This window comes from Euprymna scolopes, chromosome 10 (assembly GCF_053919585.1).
Source record: "Euprymna scolopes isolate OS-2025 chromosome 10, ASM5391958v1, whole genome shotgun sequence".
In the NCBI taxonomy this organism is placed as follows: domain Eukaryota; kingdom Metazoa; phylum Mollusca; class Cephalopoda; order Sepiida; family Sepiolidae; genus Euprymna; species Euprymna scolopes.
Genome location: NC_136491.1, coordinates 122,228,832 through 122,251,300, shown reverse-complemented (window position 1 = coordinate 122,251,300; position 22,469 = coordinate 122,228,832). Strand labels below are relative to the sequence as shown.

The 22,469-nt window shown below is 33.6% G+C and overlaps 1 protein-coding gene and 1 long non-coding RNA gene across 13 annotated transcripts in view; one reads left to right on the top strand and one right to left on the bottom strand.

The window, feature by feature from the left end:
* Positions 1 to 3,720: 3,720 nt before the first annotated feature.
* LOC145286263 (uncharacterized) lies at positions 3,721 to 21,579 on the bottom strand. The gene is made up of 2 exons (XR_013869134.1): positions 21,281 to 21,579; positions 3,721 to 9,798 (listed from the first exon to the last, which is right to left on the bottom strand). It is a non-coding gene; the product is annotated as an uncharacterized LOC145286263 (long non-coding RNA).
* LOC145286261 (trinucleotide repeat-containing gene 6C protein-like) overlaps positions 16,915 to 22,469 on the top strand; it is a 143,939-nt gene continuing 138,384 nt past the window's right edge. For 6 of the 12 annotated variants that reach the window (XM_080135087.1, XM_080135085.1, XM_080135093.1 and 3 more), the window contains exon 1: positions 16,915 to 17,475. The gene's annotated coding sequence lies outside the window, so the exon portion shown is untranslated. The remainder of the gene's footprint in view (positions 17,476 to 22,469) is intronic. The other 6 variants (XM_080135091.1, XM_080135089.1, XM_080135084.1 and 3 more) reach the window with 2 other exon arrangements.

Here is a 22,469-nt window from a genome sequence, read left to right as displayed (position 1 = left end):
CTGAATGCGCCCTATATACAAAAGTTCCAGTTTGTATATCAAAAGTTTGTTGAGTATATAGGTTGCGAAGTGTCCTCACACACACACACACACACACACACACACACACACACACACATTCTCACTTTTATAGATACAGTAGTGCTACATATGAGATTAATTTGTTCCCAGATGAAGCTCATATCTCAAACAAATTTTTCCATAAGAAATTAACTGAAAACCAATTAACCTGTTCTTGGTTCCCAAAATCATCCAAGTTAATCCTAATTAACTATAAAATAAAGCATCTTCCTGATTGCTAAAAACACATTCAAATAGTAATTAAACATTAAAAAAAAAACAATAAGATAAATAAAATGATATTAAGGAAATAAAATGCGAGTTTATTATTAGCATTTATAATGGAAGAAGACAGCGGCAACTGACGGATGAGAAAGCGTGGTGGTGGAGGAGTAAAGGAAAGAGTGATGAAGCGCTAGAGAATCTTTACGATATGTTTGATATGTTTACGTACTTACACTTAAAGTTAAACTAAATTTTTGGACTGCACTAATTTGTTGTTGTTTTTTGTTTTTGTTTTTTCTTGTATTTTTTGCTTTATAACACTATCAGTTTTTACTTTTCTTCACTTTCGTTTGCTCTTTTAGTTAGACTCGCGCACTTCCTACAGGCCTTTTAAACAAAAACCTATCCAAGGAAGTTTGCATCCGCCTCCTTTTCAAAATGTTCTGCAAATGCGCAAGGCAAGTGTCATCAAAAAAAACCACGAAAGCAGCAATTTTCTCCCAACACCTCTCTAATCTCCTTTGTACATGTCACCTTCTCCTCCTTGTTGATCTCTTGCAACACCTCCGTCTGTTGCATTGCCTGGTCAGTTCCTTCTCGTGCTCCTGCACAAGTGTGTTAATATCCTTCTCATCTACCTCCAGCCCCACGGACTTTCCAAGGGAAACAATCTCGTCCAACATCACGTCGGACTCAGGTTGGCTATCAAACCCTTCAAAGTCTCTTTCAGCACTGCAATCAGGTCACAATTTTTTCCAGGCAGAATTCAATGTGCATTTTGTAATGCCCTGCCATGCAGCATCAATGATTTTCAGAGCTATGGCAATATTAAAATGTTTCTTCCAAATGCTGTACATGATTTCAAAGCATCACCGGAACAAATGCTTAGTGTACAGTTTTTTAAAGTTTAAAATAATCTGCTGATCCATGGGCTGGAGGATTGGGGGTGGTATTGGGGAAGAGAAAGAGCACCTGGATGTACTTGAAATTTTCCATTATGTCGTCCTCTAGGCCATGAAGGTACACGGGAGCATTGTCCAGAACGAGTAAACATTTTAAAGGAAGGCCATTCTCCTGAAGGGCCAAACACTAAATTCACCCATTCAGTGAAGAACTGCCGGGTTACTCACGCCTTTTCATTGGCCCTCCACATCACTTGTATTCTCTCTTTTAAGACTTTATAAATCTTAAATGCACGTAGGTTCTCTGCATGATACACCAGCAGTGACTTTACTTTGCAGTCACTGCTAGCATTAGCACTGTGTGCTAATGCTAGCAGTGATCTTTCATGGGCTTATGGCCCAGCAGTTTTTTCTCCTCAGCGGTAATAAAGGCCCTGTGTGGCATTTCTTTTCCAAAAATGGCCTGTCTTGTCACAGTTAAACACTTGCTGTGAGACATAACTTTCTTCCAAAATTAGTGAAGCAAAGCACTGCACAAACTCGTCCACATTTTTGGTATCTGCACTCACTGCTTTGCCATACCTTATCACAGAGTGAATGCCAGTCCTCTTTAATTTATCAAACCAGCTATGACTGGCCTTGAAATCCACTCCACATGTATCTGGCAATGTCTCTCCCTCTGTTGACGCTACCTCAAGTTGTAGGTCCTTGTAGATGGAGAGTGCTTTCTTGCAGATAATGTTCTTTGTGACGGTATCTCCGCTAGCTCCTTGTCGCATATCCATAACAACAGAAGTCTCTCCATTTCGTCATGGGCGTCGGTCCTCAATTTTGAAATAATAGTAACACTCTTGATCGATTTTATAAATTTTATGGTATCTTTCTGTTTCAATATCGTACAGATCGTCAATGATGGTCGATTATACTGCTTCATGAGATCACTCACACGAACACCACACTCATGTTTGTCTATTATTTCTTGCTTCATTTTGATCGACATCATCCTCTTTTTTTTCTCAGAGGAACCCTTCCATTTCCTTTTTTCAAACTCATGGTTAGTGTCATAAAATGCCACAAAAAGGGGATGCAATTTGATGAAATCAACATAACATAAGAGCGCAAGATCAGATCTATATGGCGGGAAATTCTACAATGACAGTTCCAGGGAAATTAATTAAAATAAATAAAGCACATAGCTGGCTATAATGAGAGAAATACTAGAAGGTAGAAAGAGAGAAAGAAAAGTGAATAAAGGAAGTTGAGGCTAGAAGGCATGAAAAATCCTGCAACAACCGTTTCAGGAAAATTAATTAAAATAAATAAAACACATGGCTGGCTATAATGAGAGAAATATGAGAAGTTAGAAAAAGAGAAAGAAAAGTGAATAAAATAGGTTGAGGCTAGAAGGCATGAGAAATCCTGCAATGACCGTTTAGCTTAATAGGGGAAATTAAAATTACAAAAAAAATTGTACACGTGGCTCCCCACAAATAGGAGAATAATTTTCCCAGTAAAGAAGGCAAATGCAAAGAGCCCAACGAAATAAAATTAAATTAACAGACTAGAGAAATCAAATATACATACCAAGTTATAGCAGGCAGGAGAATAAGCAGAAGATTGGATTGGAGAGAAAGCACTTAGCGACTGAGGTCGTAAAAAGCGCTAACAAAAATGTGTGTTGTTCATGAGATCATGTTAGCAAGAAATGGGAAAAAATTAGACTTAGGACTCACAGAAAACGGGTTATATTAAGTTAGAGAGCATTTGTTAACTTATAGGATGTGAAGAATAAAAAAAATGAACAATAATAAAGAGAACAGTTAAAAGGTGTCACAGTTTGAATTTAATTTGTTTTATTTATTTTATTTATATTGAATAAAGTTCAGTTTTACTATGAATCGAACTGTGTTCCTTTCTTTTCTTCTTTTTTAATGTAATTTATAAGTAAATAATGAACGTATTTTAGTCCTTAAAATCCATGAAATGTTTAATGACTTTAACGTATAAACACACAGCTTTTATGTCTGGAATTCTGTCTTTCTTTTTTTTAAGTTAATATTGAATAAGTTTCAGTACAAATCATGTTCCTTATTTTCTCTTTTTTAATGCAATTTTTAAGTTTTCTGGTGCTTTTTGTAAACATTTTTGATTCATTATCAACAGTAACTGTTCGACAGATCTTGCTTGTTAGGACCTCAGTGGTGACCTCGTTTTTCAGCTTAAAGGCCTTAATGACATATTATGAAAGTCACTGTTCAACTGTCCCAAACTGGAAACTGTCCTCAACTATGGTAAACTCATAACTGTCTGTAAATTATTGCAAAATTCACTGCCACTCCTAAAATTATCTGTAAACTAACTCTAAATATATTGTCTGATCCTTTTTCCCAGTTGCCACACCTTGATTAATAATCCCATTTCAGTTTTCTTTTGTGAGCCTCGGTGAAGAACTTCCTCCCCTATTGTCTTTTTACTAACCTTTCTTTCTATACTTTTGTTCTGTTGATCAATTTATTTCCTCTTTTTGTTATAAATTTTACTTTTCTTTCTTTATTTTACTTCCTAACACGCTTTTTTGGGGAGGGGGAGGTCGACATTATAACATCATAATATTATAACATTATAACATGATAACATCATAACATTAGAACATCATAACATCATAAAATAACATTTGCACTTGCTTACACCACTGCATTTATATTTGCCCTCTATCGGCCCCATAACAGCGGAGTTACTATCTTTAAGAGCATATCTGAGAAAATAGACCACATCCTGTCTGCACATCTCTCGGCTAACATCCACAGCTGTGGTGACTTCAACGTCCATAACGTGGAATGGCTGACTCACTCAAATAAGACAATGAGGGGAGGTTCTGTCATGATTTTGCCATTGTTTATGACCTCACTCAGATTGTTCGTGAGCCCACCCGTGTGCCCGATAGTACAGGTCAATATGCAAGCCTCCTAGACCTTTTTCTCTCAACTTCCCCTGAGCTATGTTTGTGTTCCGTTCTTTCTCCTCTAGGATCCTTCGACCACTCCATTGTATCAGTTAAGATAAAAATGAAATTTAATAAGTCCCCAGACGTACCCCTCCACTGTGCTGTATACCAATACTCTATGGCTGACTGGGATAGCTTCCGTACACTTATATCTGATCTACCTTTGCATTCCATGTTTAAAAAGGATGTGTCCTCTATAGTATCAGACCTGACTGAATGGTTAATTGTAGGCATAGACCGATTCATACCATTTAAAAAATTTCAACAAAAACCTACCAGCCAGCTACCAACGTAATAGATGCAATGAGACTAAAGCTGCTTTCAGGAATGCCAGCAACCACTGTAAAAGAGTAATAAAAAATGCAAGAGAGCTATATGCCCAGTCTGTTAAATCCAAAGTAGCTGATCAGCGGCTTGGTTCCCACCAGTTTTGGCAAATAACAAATAGGATCCTGAACAGAAGTGTGCGTTCTATCCCAATCATTATCAATGGACCAGAGGTCATCTCGTCAGCTTCAGACAAGGCCAGACTATTTGCAAAGAACTTTGCAGCTAATTCTACCCTATGTGACGAAGGCCATCAACTCCCCATATTTCCTCCTATAACACAGATCACGCTAGGTAACATACAAATATTTGTGCATGAGGTCGGCAAGCTTATCAAGAACCTTGATTCCAGTAAAACAACTGGCCCTGACGGCATCCCAATTATAGTGTTAAAAAAGCTTCAACCAGAACTTGCTCCCATACTTACAAAACTGTTTAAGCGTTGCCTTAAGGAGAAGTGCTTTCCAACACCCTGGAAAACCTCATCAGTATGCCCTGTATTTAAGAACTCAGGTGATAAGTCATCTCCCTCTCAGTACAAACCAATAAATCTCCTGTGTTTCATGAGTAAGTTGCTGGAATCCATATTAAATAGAGAAATAGTCAACCACCTCAGCAGAAATAACCTTCTTAGTAACACGCAATATGGCTTCCGTTCTGCAAGATCTACCACAGATGTGCTAACGGTTATATCTCATAGGATTAGTGAATCTCTTGACAAAGGCTTCCTTTCAAGTGAATCTCTTGACAAAGGCTTTCTTTTCTTGACATATCAAAGGCATTCGACAAGGTATGGCATAAAGGCCTACTTCACAAGATTTCCAGCTACAGTATAACTTGCAATGTTTTCTCTTTAATTAAACCATTTCTCTCTGATAGGCTCATAAGAGTAGTGGTTGATGGACAAAAATCAGAGGCCTGCAGTATTAATGCTGGAGTCCCTCAATGGTCCATCCTGGGCCCAACTCTCTTCCTGATCTACATCAATGATCTCCCTAAACACATACTTAAATCATTCGTTGACATCTATGCTGATGACACGACCATCTACAGCAACACATCAAAGGCTGTAAATGACAAAGCTCTCTCTGATTCTCTCTCCTCTGATCTTGAACGAATGGTTCAGTAGGGGAAGATGTGGCTGGTTACCTTTAATGCATCTAAAACCAAACTCCTATTTTTACAGCATCAACGCTCTGATCCCCATCTGGCATCAATTGAAATCGATGGCTCTCGTCTAGGCAAAGCCCCTTGTTTTGACAAGCTTCTGGGCTTGACCTTCACTCCTGATCTGAAATGGAACACGTACATCAAGTCTGTTGCCAAGGTCGCTGTAAAGATGGTGGGATCCTTCTACCGCTCCAGAAGATATCTCACTACTGATGCAATTCTCTATCTATATAAAAGCCAAGTACGTCCAAGGATGGAATACTGCTGCCATATCTGGGCAGGAGCTGCTATAAACAGCCTATCCTGCCTTAACAGAGTACAAAATAGACTTCGTAGCTTAGTGGGGGATGCCCTTTTCTCTTCCCTGCAATCTCTCTCCCACAGAAGAGACGTTGTAAGCCTATCTTTGTTTTATCGTTATTTCCATGGCAGGTGCTCGTCTGAACTCCAATCTCTGGTCCCCCCTCGCCAATCTTTTACGAAAAACACCCGTCTAGCTGAATCCACTGTCAAAACTTTCCCCACTCTTTATCTATGTCTAATTCAAAACGTAGATTCCATGAACAAAGCTTCTATCTTAGAACTGCACGCCTGTGGAACTCTGTTCCGTCTGTCTGCTTCCCACCTGACTACAACCTGGATGTCTTCAAGTCCAACGTAAACAAATTCTTGATAAATCGCCCCCTTAATTAGACACTTTATTAAATCTACACACTAACGTACTGTACTTACAATAACCCTTATCCCTGAGTGGCTTCCAGGCCTTGATAAGTGGTGATCACCTTGTAAAAAAAAAAAATTTTTTTAAATAATATTATAACATCATAACATCATAGCAATATAACATTATAACATCATAACAATATAACGTCATAATATAACATAACAATATAACATCATAGCATTATAACATCATAACAATATAACATCATAACATTATAGATCATAACATCATAACATAACATTATAACATCATAATATTATAACATCTGTTGATGACAAATCGAAAGAATTTGACTTTATATATTGGATGAGATTATACCGTTTTTTTTTTTAAACATATACAGAGTGGAACGATAAAATTGTCGCCTTAGAAAAGACGACTTGATTCCATTTCTGTTTGATGAAAACTGGTTTTCTTTTTTTTTTTTGTTGCAGACCATCTATTAGTTGGCTAGTTGTGTACAAATCCTAAGAGCGATAAGAGCTTCTAGGAGCGATCGGAGATGCACTACTGTACAATTTATGCTCTCTACTGATCCAAGTTATAACAGGATTATTGCCAGCATCCTCAGAATGCATCACTGGATTGCCATGAGTAACAGACGTACCCAGGGTGATGAAAACAAAGTTTCCGGCCAGGTTATGATCTTTGGTGTAATTTCAAGAGAGGGACACATCATCTTTGAACACTAAAGTTTACTTGGATGTGCTGAAAAGTATGGTGATCCCCTGGTGCAAATCAGGTGGCTATTGGCAGACCCTGGGTGTTGGGTGTGGTAGCATGGATTCGGCACCAACCCACAAGTCCAAAGAGACCCAGGCTTGGCTTCAGAGGAGTGCTACAACTTTGTACCCTTCTCTTATTGCACCCCCCACCTGTATATACCGTAGCAAATTAACGTTTGTTGTACATATGTGTGTTATTATCTAAATCATACTTATATTTATATTTTCCGATTAATTAAAGCTCCATATTTCTATGTAAATTGTGTTTGTTATATAACGCCTGTTGTCCTAATGTCTATCTTAACAGCCTGTGACTCAGCTAGTCTTTCTAGGTGCATGCTTGCATGTCAACATATATACATATACACAATAACATGACGACATAATTGTTTCTGCAAGCTGCTTCTTGGAGCTTTTGCAACCATCTTGGGGAGGCGGACCTGTTTTAAGGAAGATGCTTCACAAGACTTAGATCAAGACATTGTAAGATTTTATATATTTTATTGATTTCCAGGTATTTGTCATAGCAGAAGGAAATGATCAATGGCTTGTGGGCATGGTCTATCCTTCTCTCGAGGGTAGATGGGACTCTCTTAAGCTGTGGTAGGCACCCCATCTAGTGATGGCGTCACAATAAAAAATACCCTTGATAGCCATGGCAAAGCATCAAGTATTCAGCTACCGACAAGATCTGAATTACACTACAAACTCGTGTAGTGAGTTCAATCTCGGCTGCAGCCATGCTGGATAGATGGATGGACATATGCTCACCTCGCTGTCATACCAAAATTCACAATTAATGCCATGTGGCCCTAATCCTTGTATCATGTTGAAACTACAACTCAATTACCTATGACTTCATGGATTCTTAGTAAAACCAAATTTCAATTGTAGGAGTGTTTCTCCACTCCTGTCGACACTACTCATGGTCGATAAAATCCTTGGTAATCAGCTAAAACAACACATATCGAGGCCCTTTGCCTTCTCAACATGGATGAATCATCATCCTTGGCTCTTTTTTCCACGGGTGGCACCAAAAACTTTAACATCCCAGGCCTTACACCCTCTGTCATCATCAACATTCACTCATACTACTAATTCTGAGGAACAAAACAGTAAAACCCCTTTAGCTACAGCCTATCTTGTGGTCAGCACACTAATTTTCGAAAATATCATTTAACATACAGATTCACTTGGATTTCACCAGATCCGACCAGAATCTTGGAAAAGAGACGGATCCACACCTTAATTACCCTAACAATTTGCGCTAACCCTACAGTGCCTAGCAGATCCTAAACTAGCGGTGAGGTATCGTGGCAATTCCATCCTCTGTCGGGATGTTGAGGCAACCAAAATCAGGGAACTCCCCTTTCATACAACTCTAAAGGCCCTAACCAGGTATCTTGATACTACCACTCCCTCTATGGGACATCTTAATTTATCAAAACATCACTTGTGTTGGCCCCATTTATTGTCACACCTGAGTAGTCACAACATAATGGCCCAGTGCCATCATGGTTGACCATGCATAACGTTGAGATACCCTTGATACCCAAGAATAAACCTTTGCAAATGTCAGAAGACCATTTGCGTGGCACCATCTCATATCTTAAGATCACGTGGAGATCTTGACAATCTACCCATCACAGCTATAACGCACTTTCTATAAGCACATAACCTTTAAGAGATAATGGATTTTCCTTATGACAATACAAGAGCATTTTATCCTATTCCTTTCGCCGAAGTGACACGAATTCAAAGAAAAATCCTACAAAAAACAACAAAGAAAACAAAAAAATATTTGCAACACTCTCCTAAGAACTAGAATAAACACCAACTGAACCCTGACCCTTCCAAAACTTAAGATTAGTTGCTGATCCCTTTCTAAAACTCAGTAGGCTGCCTTTTTTCTTTTTTTTTTTAATTACTCATTATTTCTTATGTATGCCTACAAGCTAAAACCATTCAATTCGCCCCACCTGCACAATGCAATACAAAACGACAAAAGACAAAAAAAGTTGTACAAAAACCCCTATTTATATATCTAAAAAAAAACAAAAAAAACCTACTTACATATCTACGACAATCAGCTATCTAAACATACAAGATATCTTCTACGTACCGAATCACTCAGATTTCCAAAACTTCAAGACTACAAATCTGGAAAAATGTTATACCATAAACCAACCTTACCCTCCTTGCACCAGTGAAATGCACTTACTAATTTACTATCATTTTGAAGGACCAATTTTTCCTACATTTCTACCAAAGCATAGAATACAAAACTGGTCAACTCGGATATATACTCGTCACAAGACTAAATAAGGTATCTTGTTATATTATCACTCCCATTTGGGATCCAATCTACTGATTAATGTGTCACACATGCTGGCCCTTTTGTTCTTTTATTTTATACACCTTTCATTTCTTGTCACCTGAGTGATTCGCAACCTTTTGCCATTATAACTGTCTGCTCCATGTCAGAGAAATAATCTTTATTCTCCAAGGCTAGGCATTTGTAACCAGCCGAGGCCCATGAGTGGCTCCTGTTCGATCTTATTTCACCATGTGGAAAATCCATTTCTCCAAGTTTCAGTTAAAACCAGCCTCTTTTGGCTCACAGCAAATGCAAACACGGAATTTCCCGGCAACCATCTGTAACTGAAAAAAATCATAAAACAAAACAAAAAACATTTGAATCACTTCCGAAATAATAAAATAAATCATGGACTGTACGTGACCTCAACCTATCAATCTTAACCCATGCTGACCTTTGCATCTCAATTAGCCATCTCATAATTCCATTTTATTTATCTTTATAATTATTTATATATTCCTCTCTCATTTACTTAATCGATTCACGGTGCAACGACCTGCCAAGGCAAATTTTACAACTAATATTACAATCACATCAACATTTTTCAATCACAATAAAATCGATTTTACACAAAGGTCAACAAATTATCGTAATGTCCTAAAAACAACAAAAATCCGCAATAACCTGCACAAAATCGCAGCACAGTAAAAAATACAACAGTTCAATTTGCTAGGTGTTCAGAACACAAAAACGTTTGTTTTCATAGTTTTTTCCAGCCAAACCCACAAATTTATAGCTTATTCACATTAAAACAAACTTTTATTCCTGGTTAATACCAGTTTATAACAATGAAAAATCACTTTATTCATTCTTTTTTTTTTATATAATTTTCTATGTTTCGTAAGTCAACAACATGAGAAGCTTCCTCTACAAAAGTTACAAGCAATTACATGCATAAACATTTTTTCTCAATACAAAATACATTAACAAAATGCAAAATACATTATAAACAATAAGAATCGAGTTTCAACCACTGTCCAATCTGAAAAAAAAAAAAATACTTTTTCAAAAATCTCTCATGAAAAAAAGTCCCTGGAAAAAAATAACATCATTTGTTTAAAAAAACAGTTAACATGCGTAATTTGCCTTAAGCAAGCTTTTTCTCTCTTTTTTTTTCTTTCTTTCTATGTAGGCAACTATATAAACAACACGTGCTGGCGTTTCATAATGAACAAATCAAAACCCCCATGCATTTCCCTAAAGAGAACAAACATTTTATTTTTTTCTTACTTTCAAAACAATTTTAAGCACCATCCTTTTTTTCTGTGAATTTCAACACAATTCCTTGGTTTTCAATTGCAAATGGACAATATCTGTGTACCACCTTTCTGTAATATAAAAATATTGCAACATACCATATCCTATTCAAAGTCGTACAAAAAAGCACTTCACTATCAAGTAACTGGATAGACACCATTTATATCAATCAGACCTACCCAGCTGCTAATTCATCTAGTTATCATGTCATGAAAACAAGTCTTAAATCTCATAGGCTTTACACTGTCAACAAAGCTCCAACCATATCTGCTCAGTTGCGGTTTCAATCTCTGATGACATCCTCCTGACCAAACCTGCTGCTGTTCCAGACCTGCTAAGGCAGCTATTCCAACCTCTAGTGACATTTACATTGATTGAATCAACCTGGGATATCTGTTTGACCTCAAGGACATCCACGTTGGTCAGTTTCTTAAATTTCTAAGATGATCATTGTAAATTTCTTAAATCTCTTAAATTTCTGAGATGATCATCGTAACCCAAACTACCTGTAGAATTTCTGAGACATTCTCAGTGACCAGGCACAACTGAGCCATATCTCCATTAGCAGAGATATCTCCATGTCAATCAGACCTACTAAACAGATCTTTCTTCTCATAATTATTGAAGAGCAATCCATAGATTCTACACCTTTCCTGCAACTCTGGCAGCTGAAATGCAAACCTTATGAATCCCAATATATTTTGTACATTATCATGACTTAAATTCTACTCATTATTTTGACACTGTTCATATGTGTTTATCATTCTTTATTTGCCATTATCGGATTTTTGTTTTGCATCTCAAAAAAATTTGTAAGACGGAATCACTTGATATCTTCTGACGTAAAATAAAAAAGAGGAAAAACCATATTCTTGAACACTTTGTTGATATTCCTGTTCTTATGAATAAAATGTTATCAAAATAATAAACAATTGACAAAAACGATATTCTTGCAAAGCATGACCATAGTCTTGTTCTAAGGAATCAAGTTTTATTATACATATGAGAATTAAAACCGGACATAGTAATATGGGACAAGGAGAAAGAAGCAACCTTAGTAGAAGTTATTGTGCCCAATGATGCTTGGTTAAACAGAGCTAAAAGGGAAAAGATAACGAAACACCAAGGTGGGATGAAAAGAAACTGGAATATTGAGATCTTTATCATTCTAGTTATTATAGGAGCAACTGAACTCATAAAAAAGAATTTTAAAAACTACCTGGCAAATATACCCGATGAACCAAGTGCAAGAGAGATTCAAACAATTGTATTTAAAGAGACGGTTAAAATCTTAAAAAGATCTTTCGGTTGAAATATCTGAGTTAACAGGTGAATGTTTGGCATCAGGTCGAATGCTCCATCCTCAGCTTGAACAAACTGATAAGAAAATTAAAAAAAGAAACTGCGATCATTAATGATGTCATTGTCCCAAATGAGTATGGCCTTAATAGAACTAAATGGGAAAAGATAACAAAATATCAGGATCTAAAGACTGATTTAAAAATGACAGTCTCTTTAAGAAATCAACATTATACTAATTATAATAGTAATGATAACTGGCCTAATGAAAAAAACAATCTGAAGAAATATATGGAAACAATCCCTGGAAGAACAAGTTGGCACGAAATACAGGTAGCAGTAATAATGGAAACAACGTCTATTCTTAAAAGATATAAATTCAAATCGTAATGAAATAAAGTGTTAGCTCCAGGAGGCAGTCCTTGATTTCTTAAAACTAACCAAAGTAAAATAATATAAAAAAGAAAAGAATATTTCAAAATATACTCGGGGAACCAAGTTCTAAAGATATTCAAATAATTGCACTTACAAGTATGTTTAGGATTTTAAAAAAATCTCTTGATTGGAATATATGAGATGGCAGGTGATCTTTGTGAGGGAAGATCATTTATTTATTTTTTTTTTTAGATGGTGGGAGGGTGGGGGTGATTTTTATTTCTCTCTGCTTTAAGAGGGGGGGGGGGGAACTAAAATCTGCCTTTTTTGCTCTCATTTACGATTGAATTTGGGTGGGTACGGTGGAGGGGAGTGGCAAAATTAAATTATAAATGAGAACAAAAAAATTGGAATTAAAGATTTTAATCCCTCCATAAAAAAAGCGAGAAATAAAAATTATCCCCCCCCCCATCTAAAAAGAAAATTTCCTTGCGCAGACAGTACTCTCCAATTGCATGTGACAATTTTAACTTTGATATTTGTTCAAAACAGACCCAAATACGCCTAAAAATCAACCTTTAAATTGTAAGTCTTCATTTGGTAAAAAAAATCAATTCAAATTTTGGTTAAAATTGTTTTATTAAAAACTTCTGTAAATATACAAATGCATTCTCCATAAAAAAATCAATCTTAATCGAAAATAATAACTCGTTATTATTTTAATAACTATTATTATTAGTATTTATTTATTTTATTTACTTTTTTTCTTTAAAAAAAAGTATCAATCTAAAAATATATTAAAATTGTGTAAAAATATAAAAACGCTCTCTTGGTTGCTAAAATTCACTCAAACATGCCATGATTAAGATTAAACCAGTGTCGACTGAAATCTGTTTTTTCTTAGCAGTTAGCTGGGATTGTAATTCCATACTTTGTCCAAAAATGTTTATACTGCCTTAGCCTTTTCAAAAGTGTTTATATTCTAATAGTCTTAAAATTTTTTATACTGCCTTAGCTTTTTGAAAATGTTTATAGTCTCAAAGACTTTAATAAATGCTTATACTGTCCTAACATACAGTAAACAAATGTTTATACTTTAATAGTCTTAAAATGTTTATACTGTTCTAGCTTTTTTAAGAATGTTTATACTGTTTCAGCCTTTTTAAAAGTGTTTATACTGTTTCAGCGTTTTTAAAAATGTTTATACTGTTTCAGCCTTTTTAAAAATGTTTATACTGTTCTAGCCTTTTTGAAAATGTTTATACTGTTTCAGCTTTTTTAAAAATGTTTATACTATTTCAGCCTTTTTAAAAGTGTTTATAATGTTTCAACCTTTTTAAAAATGTTTATACTGTTTCAGCCTTTTTAAAAATGTTTATACTGTTTCAGCCTTTTTTAAAATGTTAATACTGTTCTAGCCTTTTTAAAAATGTTTATACTGTTTCAGCCTTTTTAAAAATGTTTATACTGGTCTAGCCTTTTTAAAAATGTTTATACTGTTTCAGCCTTTTTAAAAGTGTTTATACTGTTTCAGCCTTTTTAAAAATGTTTATACTGTTTCAGCCTTTTTAAAAATGTTTATACTGTTTCAGCCTTTTTAAAAATGTTTATACTGTTTCAGCCTTTTTAAAAATGTTTATATTGTTTCAGCCTTTTTAAAAATGTTTATACTCTCATAGTATTAAAAAAACGTTTACAATGTTTTAACGTTTTCAAAATGTGCAATGAGTGCATAGATTCCCCTTTAGACACTTCGTGAACTTCAAGTGACACTAATTATTTAGCCACCTACAAAAGGAGATATGAAGTGACCCATGGTGGGTCGGGGTATCTAGATTGAACACAACTTGCGTCATATCTTTTATCCAGTGATAGGTGACTACATAATCAGTGTCACTTTCAGTTCAAGGGAAATACACTCACTGATTTAGAAACACAGTTTGTAGTTAGTAGGACTAGTATGATACTTGATTATCTTTTGCTATCGTTGCCAGTCGATGAGCAGGTGCATCATGGGAGTAAAGCAGATTTTAACAATTATTATATCGGTCAAACTCATACAGTAGTTAAGTTGTGTATAACACAGCCTCATATGTTTATACATTTGAAAGTATAACTAAAAGAATTTCATTAACGTGACAGTTTTGCACCACTTTTATGTGAACCTGTAAAACTTAAAATTAACTTATGAGACTAAACTTTGAGTGTAGAGTACTTATTCAAATTTTTATAAGAATCCATTAGATGGTTTTGCTTCAAGAAGATATCTAGAATGTAAAACTTGAGAGGTCTAAATCAGAAATTGGAATTAAAATCAAGTTCCGTCCTTCTTTATTGATATTCTTCGTCAGCTGATCTGAGATATATATATATATATATATATATATATACACACACACACCCTGGAAAAGTCACTTCTGATTAATGTTTACCAGTTTTAAAATATTCTGTTATTCTGAAAAGCAGCAAAGTTCGTTTGCATATTTTGAAACTGGTAAACATTAATCAGAAGTGACTTTGCTAAAAAGGACAGAACTTGATTTTAACCGAAATTGGAATTCTGGGAATCTTGCTAAATTGGTGAAATTAGAAATGACTATGAATCAAATTTAATACAAAATCTGGAATATTTGAATTTTCATATTCAAAGATTGTGCACATACGCTCTAAAACCCTTTGATATTGTCCAAAACAACTGAAATTGTGATAATATTTATTAATTGATGTCTAGCAGAAATTGTTGAAATTTCATAAAAATTGGAATTATCTGAATTTTCACGAAAAACCTTCACTCTCTGGTTTTCTCTTTAGCATAAAACTGAATATAGTCCACATTACTCACCCTTATGTCTGAGCCGTGTTCTAAAATTCATAATGATCAGTTCATTAGTTTAGCTACATACAAATATATAAGCATATGCACATACCTAACTTTACATATACACATAGATGCAAGTTAAAGCAACACATTAATCCCGAGATGAAACCCATAACACACACACACACACACACACACACACACACACACACACACACACACACACACATTTTTAGGTGAGACAATTTCGTTTAATTAGAAAAGCTATATTGAAATTAAATATCCAATATTTTAAAGAACTTCCGTTGAATAAATGGTGAATTTTTTTACCCATAGCTTAGCTCAAATTCTGGTTAGCGCATTGAATTATATCCGAATCGTCTCAAAAACAAACCAAAAAAGATATTGGTAGGTTTGTTGTGTATGTAACATTTTCTTTCGATGATGATGATGAGAAAAACCGAAAATCATACTTTTTTTTTGTTTTTAATTATTATTTCGATTTAGAATTTTTTATGAATCAAAAATAAAACTAGTTTAAGCCCAACTACCCAACTCAACATTGATTTTATGTTTTAGGTCATCAGACGGGCACGATTGTTTTGTTTGGGCCTAGATTATATTTTAAGAAATCAATTACCACAATTTAAAATCAAAATTATTTATACCGAAGGGGACTAAAAGTTGGTTACTCAACAGTTACAACACAATATGATGTAGGCATAGAAACCACTGACTTCACAAGACAAGCCGCGTAGTTTACTTAAAAAGGAATAGTGCAAAAGTATGCCTACGTTTTAGAGAGGATCCGTTTTTCTGTTGTTTTTTTTTTTTTTTTTTTTTTGAATTTTAGTTATGTGTGCGTGTGCGTGTCTGTCTGAGAACAGGACTCGCTTATTTGAACTATAATTTAATTACATTCCAGCAATGCGTTGTGTTGTTTCGCAATGTTGAATTTAAAGTGGATTGTCTGCTCCCTAATAAGCAGACACTCTTGACGGATACATTAATAACCGCATTCGGAATCCGGCATTGCTCGATGAGAGCACCTCAGGCAACAAGCAATATCCTCCGATCAGAGTAGAAGGCCATTCTCCCCCAAAGATTGGTTAACAACTACTGATCGCCTGAGATGCCCCATCGGGGAATGCAGACAGTTAAGACCACGGCAAATTTTGCTCCCATCCAGAGTGCTCAGTTTTTTGGGGAGGTAGGGGCTTGTTGCAAGACTGAATTTCCCCCACTGTAAATTGACGATGCTGATTGAATGCTTTTGCTGCGCTGCTAGGCAGGTAAATAAACAGGCGAAAAAAGAAAAGGCAAAGCCTGGGAGGATTGCCTCTTAAGCGCGAACTAAATGTTTTAATGATCCAGCCTGGAGGCTAGGAATGGAGGACACGAAAATGCAACAACCTGTCTGTCAAGCTTTTTATAATAATCAACCAGGTCGGTGCTTCCCTCTCCCTCATCTATCTATTCCTTCCCACACTCTTTTCCTCTCATTCCCTTTCTCTTTCTGTTGAGAGTTTCTGCTACTAGGAAACATGAGTGCGTGCTTTTTTTTTGTGCAAAGACAGCAGCGGAAGCGGTAGGAGGTCGACGGAATGACGGAGTGGGAGTGAGGGAGGAGAGGAGGAAGAAGGAGAAGAAGGTGAAAGTATGAGTAGAAGTGACAGTATGTTTTGCGTAGGGAGTAGGAGTGTGTCCATGTCGTCATCATCTCTGCATTAATCTGACAACAAAATCGAGGTTCACTTCGTTATGTGTCTGCTGCCTAACTCGGCCTCCCAAACAGGCCTGTTAGCACAGCTCAAATACTGTGAGAATCTGTATATTTCGGCAATATTATTCATGTCTCAGCTCCGGTGCTATGTAGATATTTCTATTTTGACAATTTGAAGAAAAAAAAAAAAAAAAAAAGAAAAAGAAAAAAAACCCAAACAAAACATAAAAGAAAATTTATCCTCAAAAAAAAAAAAAAAACGTAAGACAAACTCCCCCCAAAAAACACAAAAACATATATAAAATTCTATATATATATATATAACAAAACAAACAAAAAAATCCGCGTGTGTGTGTATAAAGATTTTTTCCTCCCAAGCAGATTCTGTGATAAAAAGTGCAATTTTTGCAGGGTATAATATAAAACATAAGGAAACAAAAAAATAAATAAAAATAAAATAAGGCCATTTAACAAAAATTCCTTTTCAAGGTAGGTACTTATTTTATTATTAATCCTTTTAATTACTTAATTCTTATTTACCTTTTTTATTTACCGACTACAATCTACGTTTATAAGTAAACGTTATGTTTTCATTAAATGCCTTATTTGGACCACGGGGCACCTGTTCTTTCTATTAGAATTATTCTAGTACATTCCATGCTTTTATGTTTATAAATTTATATACAAAAAAATATGATCTGCCAACACAAACGGTTTTAAATATAAACTTAGTACATACAGTTCCAAAGTACCAATACTCACGCTAGTATGTCTTCTGTTGACGTTCAGTGAGTATTTTTGTAATTTAGTATTGTTAGGCATAAAATGGGGGATCGATTCTGCTGTTACTCCTAAACCATGTAAGCAGCAGATCTTACAGTATCTTGTGTATTTTTATCGAATTGAATATACATATAATATAAATTGTTAATTAACTATACTTAATTACTGTTTTTAATCGATTAAAAAAAAACAATTGTTTTTAAATACGCAGAGAAAGAGAAATAATAGTTTAATTTTTTTAATGGTATTTTGAAGAAGAAAATTTAAAAAAAAAGTATTTGTTATAAAATATATATGTGGTTGCTGGTTGCCTATTTTTTTTTTAACTATTCGTGAAAATCGCCCATAAATATATAATATACATATATAAAAATACTTAATACACATACGTAAAAATGTGAGATAAATACATAATAAATCAAAATATAAAATAAATTTTATATATAAATAAAATATAAGTTTAAATAAGATATAAAAATATATGTACTTATGTAGAATACGGAACGTGCTGAAATAATGTTATTTAGAAACTCATTCTTAACATGAGGGAGGCCTTTTTTAAAAAAACTGTTCTGTACTTTCACCTCACAAGTTACCGTAAAAATGGAATTTAACTTGAAAATCCTATTTGAAACACGGCACGATCTGTATTGTGTATAAGTACCGTATTATAAATGTATTAGTGTGTGTGTTTATATTGTATTTTATAGTTATGATTTAAGAAAAACACTTCTTTTTTTTTCTCTCCAAAATGTATAAATTGTCTCAAAAAGTCGAAATTCTGTCAAAATGACGTGATGTAATGGCTTCTGTTTATTAATTGAGGGTCGATTTTCCTGACATCGATTCTTATTTTCATCGTTAATTTCTCAAAATACATACGCAAAAAGCACAAGATTGTATTCCCTATGGGCTTCATTTCGCATCTGTTATTATTTCTGACCGTTTGCAATAAAGATCCAATCTCAAACGATCAACCCGAACAAAAGCGATCCTCCATTTCTTGTCCAAAATGAAACGAACACAAAAAACACAAAATGGCAAACGTAGAGTCGACTATTTATAGATTGCTTATTCCTAGCTCACTTCACTATTTGCATGTATGTGTGTATACATGTGTGTGCCATTATTATTATTAAAAATCTATGTTGTACTTAATATATATATATATATTTTTATTTATAGTTCATTTAGTGTTGACTCCATTTGTTGCGATTTTCACACCCAGTTAAAAACAACAAAACAAAAACGTTTCCTTCTTTGGTTGCGTACGTTTTTAGCGTCCTAAATTCTCTTTTAAAAAGACGTAATTTTTATGATTATTCCAAGTGTAGTGTTAAAAAAATATATTGTAATTTTAAAATGTAAACAAAGTTTTAAAACAAAATCATAAAGATATAATTTCGATTTTAATATTAATTTAGTATATTTATTTTTACAAGGTTTTAAAGTTAGTTTTACCCCCCTTCCCTGTAATTTCTATTTTTGTTATTATTTTGTTTGACTAACATTAATTTTAGAAGAAATAAAGTACTTATGCAAAATACAGACCGTGCTGAAATAATATTATTTAGGAATCTGTTAACATAGGACGTTTTGTAACTTTTCTGTACTTTCACCTAACAATTTAATAAACAAGATACCATAAAAATTGAATTTACCACAGTCCGTATTCTGCATAAGTACCAGAAAAAACTCTCACTAATTAGATCGAAAAAGAAAAAGAACTCTTAAGTAACTAATTTAAGTAATAGGGAAGGACCAAAGATCCAAATTTAAAACATGATATATAATGCAAAGTTCAAAACACAAGTTCTTTATAAAAATCAATATTTAATTAAATCTTTATAAATTAAAAAAAAAAAATTTTGAACTTGAAATGTAATTTAAAAACTACAAATCGAATGATCATATAGAAACCCCTCGTTTGCAAAATAAGGAGAAATTGGGACGCTGAAACCGTACATAACCCAACATTAATGACTTGTTCTTTTCTACTGTTCGAATCTATTGTTTCTTTAAAAAAAACAACCCAAAAACACGGTTTTGACGTCTATTTTCGTCGTTTTCTGCCACCAAATCCAAATAAATATAGATCCCACTGCATCGAATATACATCCCTTGACTTTATTATGCTAATCTGGTTGACATAAAAGTTCCCTTGAATGATGTAAACGTTTGTTTATGCACACATGTCTGTATTTATGTTGTACTAAAAATAATGGACATTGTGTGTATGTGTGCTGCTTGGTTCATCTTGCTCGACTCATGATCAAATCTGACGTCGATTTAAGTTCACATCGTTTCTTTTTTTTTTTTTTCGTTCTTACACAAAATAATCGTCATTTTTCTTTTCCAATCACTTATTAAATAATACTCTAGTTATTTATATTAAAATTACATTTATTTTTAGCTTGCTTTTAACTTGATCGTCAGCCAGACTACCAATAAAAAAGGTACTTCAAAATTAGGTCAGAATAAGTAAAACAGACTTAGTATGAATTTGCGTTTTTTTTTAATTTAAAAATTTACCAAATATAATTTATTTTCAGATATTTATGTTAAAAATTACGTTTACGTAACAATTTTAATCTCTTTGTAGACTTTTAATACCAAAAGATGTTGGCCATTCAAATAAATTTTCTTAATTTATTTTTAAACGTAATAACCCATAATTAAAATCTATTTTAAAAATAGAATTAATCAAAGGAAAATATTTATAAAATGTAAAAATTATATTTAAAAAAGAATACGTTATTATTTTTCAAATACAATAAATACATTTTATTTCAATACTTTTTCTTTTAATTAATTTATATTAATTAATATTCAAGTAGTACAGTATTTATTTTGATAGTTACATCACAACAAATATACAGTGGTAAAATTAATTGTAATATTGTAAATACTTCTTATAAAATAAATTTCTTTAATATTACTAAATAAATACTACTGATTAAAAATATTTTTTGTAAACTGTCTGGTTTGAGTTTATTTCGTAAATTTATATTTATATATTTATAAATGCGTAGAGATAGAGCGCGGACAACCACAACCCAAGTTGGTAAATAGTATTTTCTCTCTTCCTCATCCATTTTTTTTTTGTTTATATATATATATATATATATATATATATATATATATATATATATATATATATATATATATATATATATATATATATACCCCTCTATGTATTTGTTAATAGTATTTCCCTCCTCTCACACTATTCTTCTTTTTCTCCTCCTCCCTCTCTGTCCTCAAACCATTCTCCTTCCTCCCCCCTCGTACTATTCATGTTGTCCCCATTTTAAAAGCAGCCAAGCAACAACAGCCAATACACATAAATTATTCAACATGGAGGCCAAAAAAAAAAAAACGTATATACTACTGCTACCTTCGACGTGTCTTCTTTTTCTTCATTAAGAGTGGTATTCCCTTGATCAGTAAATAAAAACAACATCTATACCATAAGGTTCATAAAATATCTTAAAAAAAAAATAAAACCTACTTTTTAAACATGTTTTCACTTCATTCATCGTCTGTAAATGTCGGCGGGGGATGGTGGTGGTGAAGAGGTGAAATCAATTTAGAAATGGACAGAAAAGCGTTTACTGCAGCAAGCACAGGACCATTATACTGAAGCTCTCACTATTACACCACCTCACCCATATGTGTGTGTGTATGCGTTCAAAGTCTCGGATGATTTTCAGTTTCTAACGAAGGTGAATAGTTTGGTCTGGAGAATTCGCTTAATGCGGTTGAAATAAATTATCTAAGAGCCTAGTATGATTCTTTTTTCTATACTCTACACACACACACACACACACACACACACACACACACACACACACACACTTTTAGTAGTTTCCACTTAATGTTTTGACACCAAAGCCAACTTTGACCCATTTTCTAACTACATTAAAACAAGTTACAAAATGTATATAAAATCTGGTTCAGTTATCAGATATGAACTCTGTATCTTTCATATCATGCACTTATCTATGGCGTTGTAGGCATTTTAAGTCAATAAAAACATAAACAAAATTAGTTAAAACTATGGACTTTAAAAGCTTCAAATCTGACTTCTTTTTTTAATAATGAAATCAATAAATTGATATAACATTTTTATGTTCATTTGACAATTCTTGTGATTTTTTTTTTAAATTAAGAAACAAACAAACAAACAAACAAAAAAGACAGGACTTATCAATAATCGGTGGTAATAATCACTCACGTCCCAAAATGAACGGATTTTTGTTTTTTAAGTTTTTACATAATACCTATTAGCTCTAACTGCCCGATGTCGTCCGGGAGTTATTTTACTTTCATTATTGTTTCGTCTTTTTTTTCTTAGCCAAATTTTTTTATTATTATTTATTAGTAACGTTTTGAAAGTTAAATTTGTTATTTTGGACATTACATTATTAATTGAATTATAATTGAATTAATGATGGCTTAATCTATAAAATTATTAGATATAAATAGAAATACCTTCCAAAATTATCAATCTTTTAAGACTTGATAATTTGATAAGCATTTTAAAACCAGATTAAATGATTTTCTATTTGCTTATTTAAATGATTCCAAATATTATGTAATTTACATACAAGTGGGCAAAGAACAAATAGAAGCTTGAAAACCGCCATTCCAACCATCATAAATAGAGATGATCTTAACATTCGATAAAGCCAAATTTT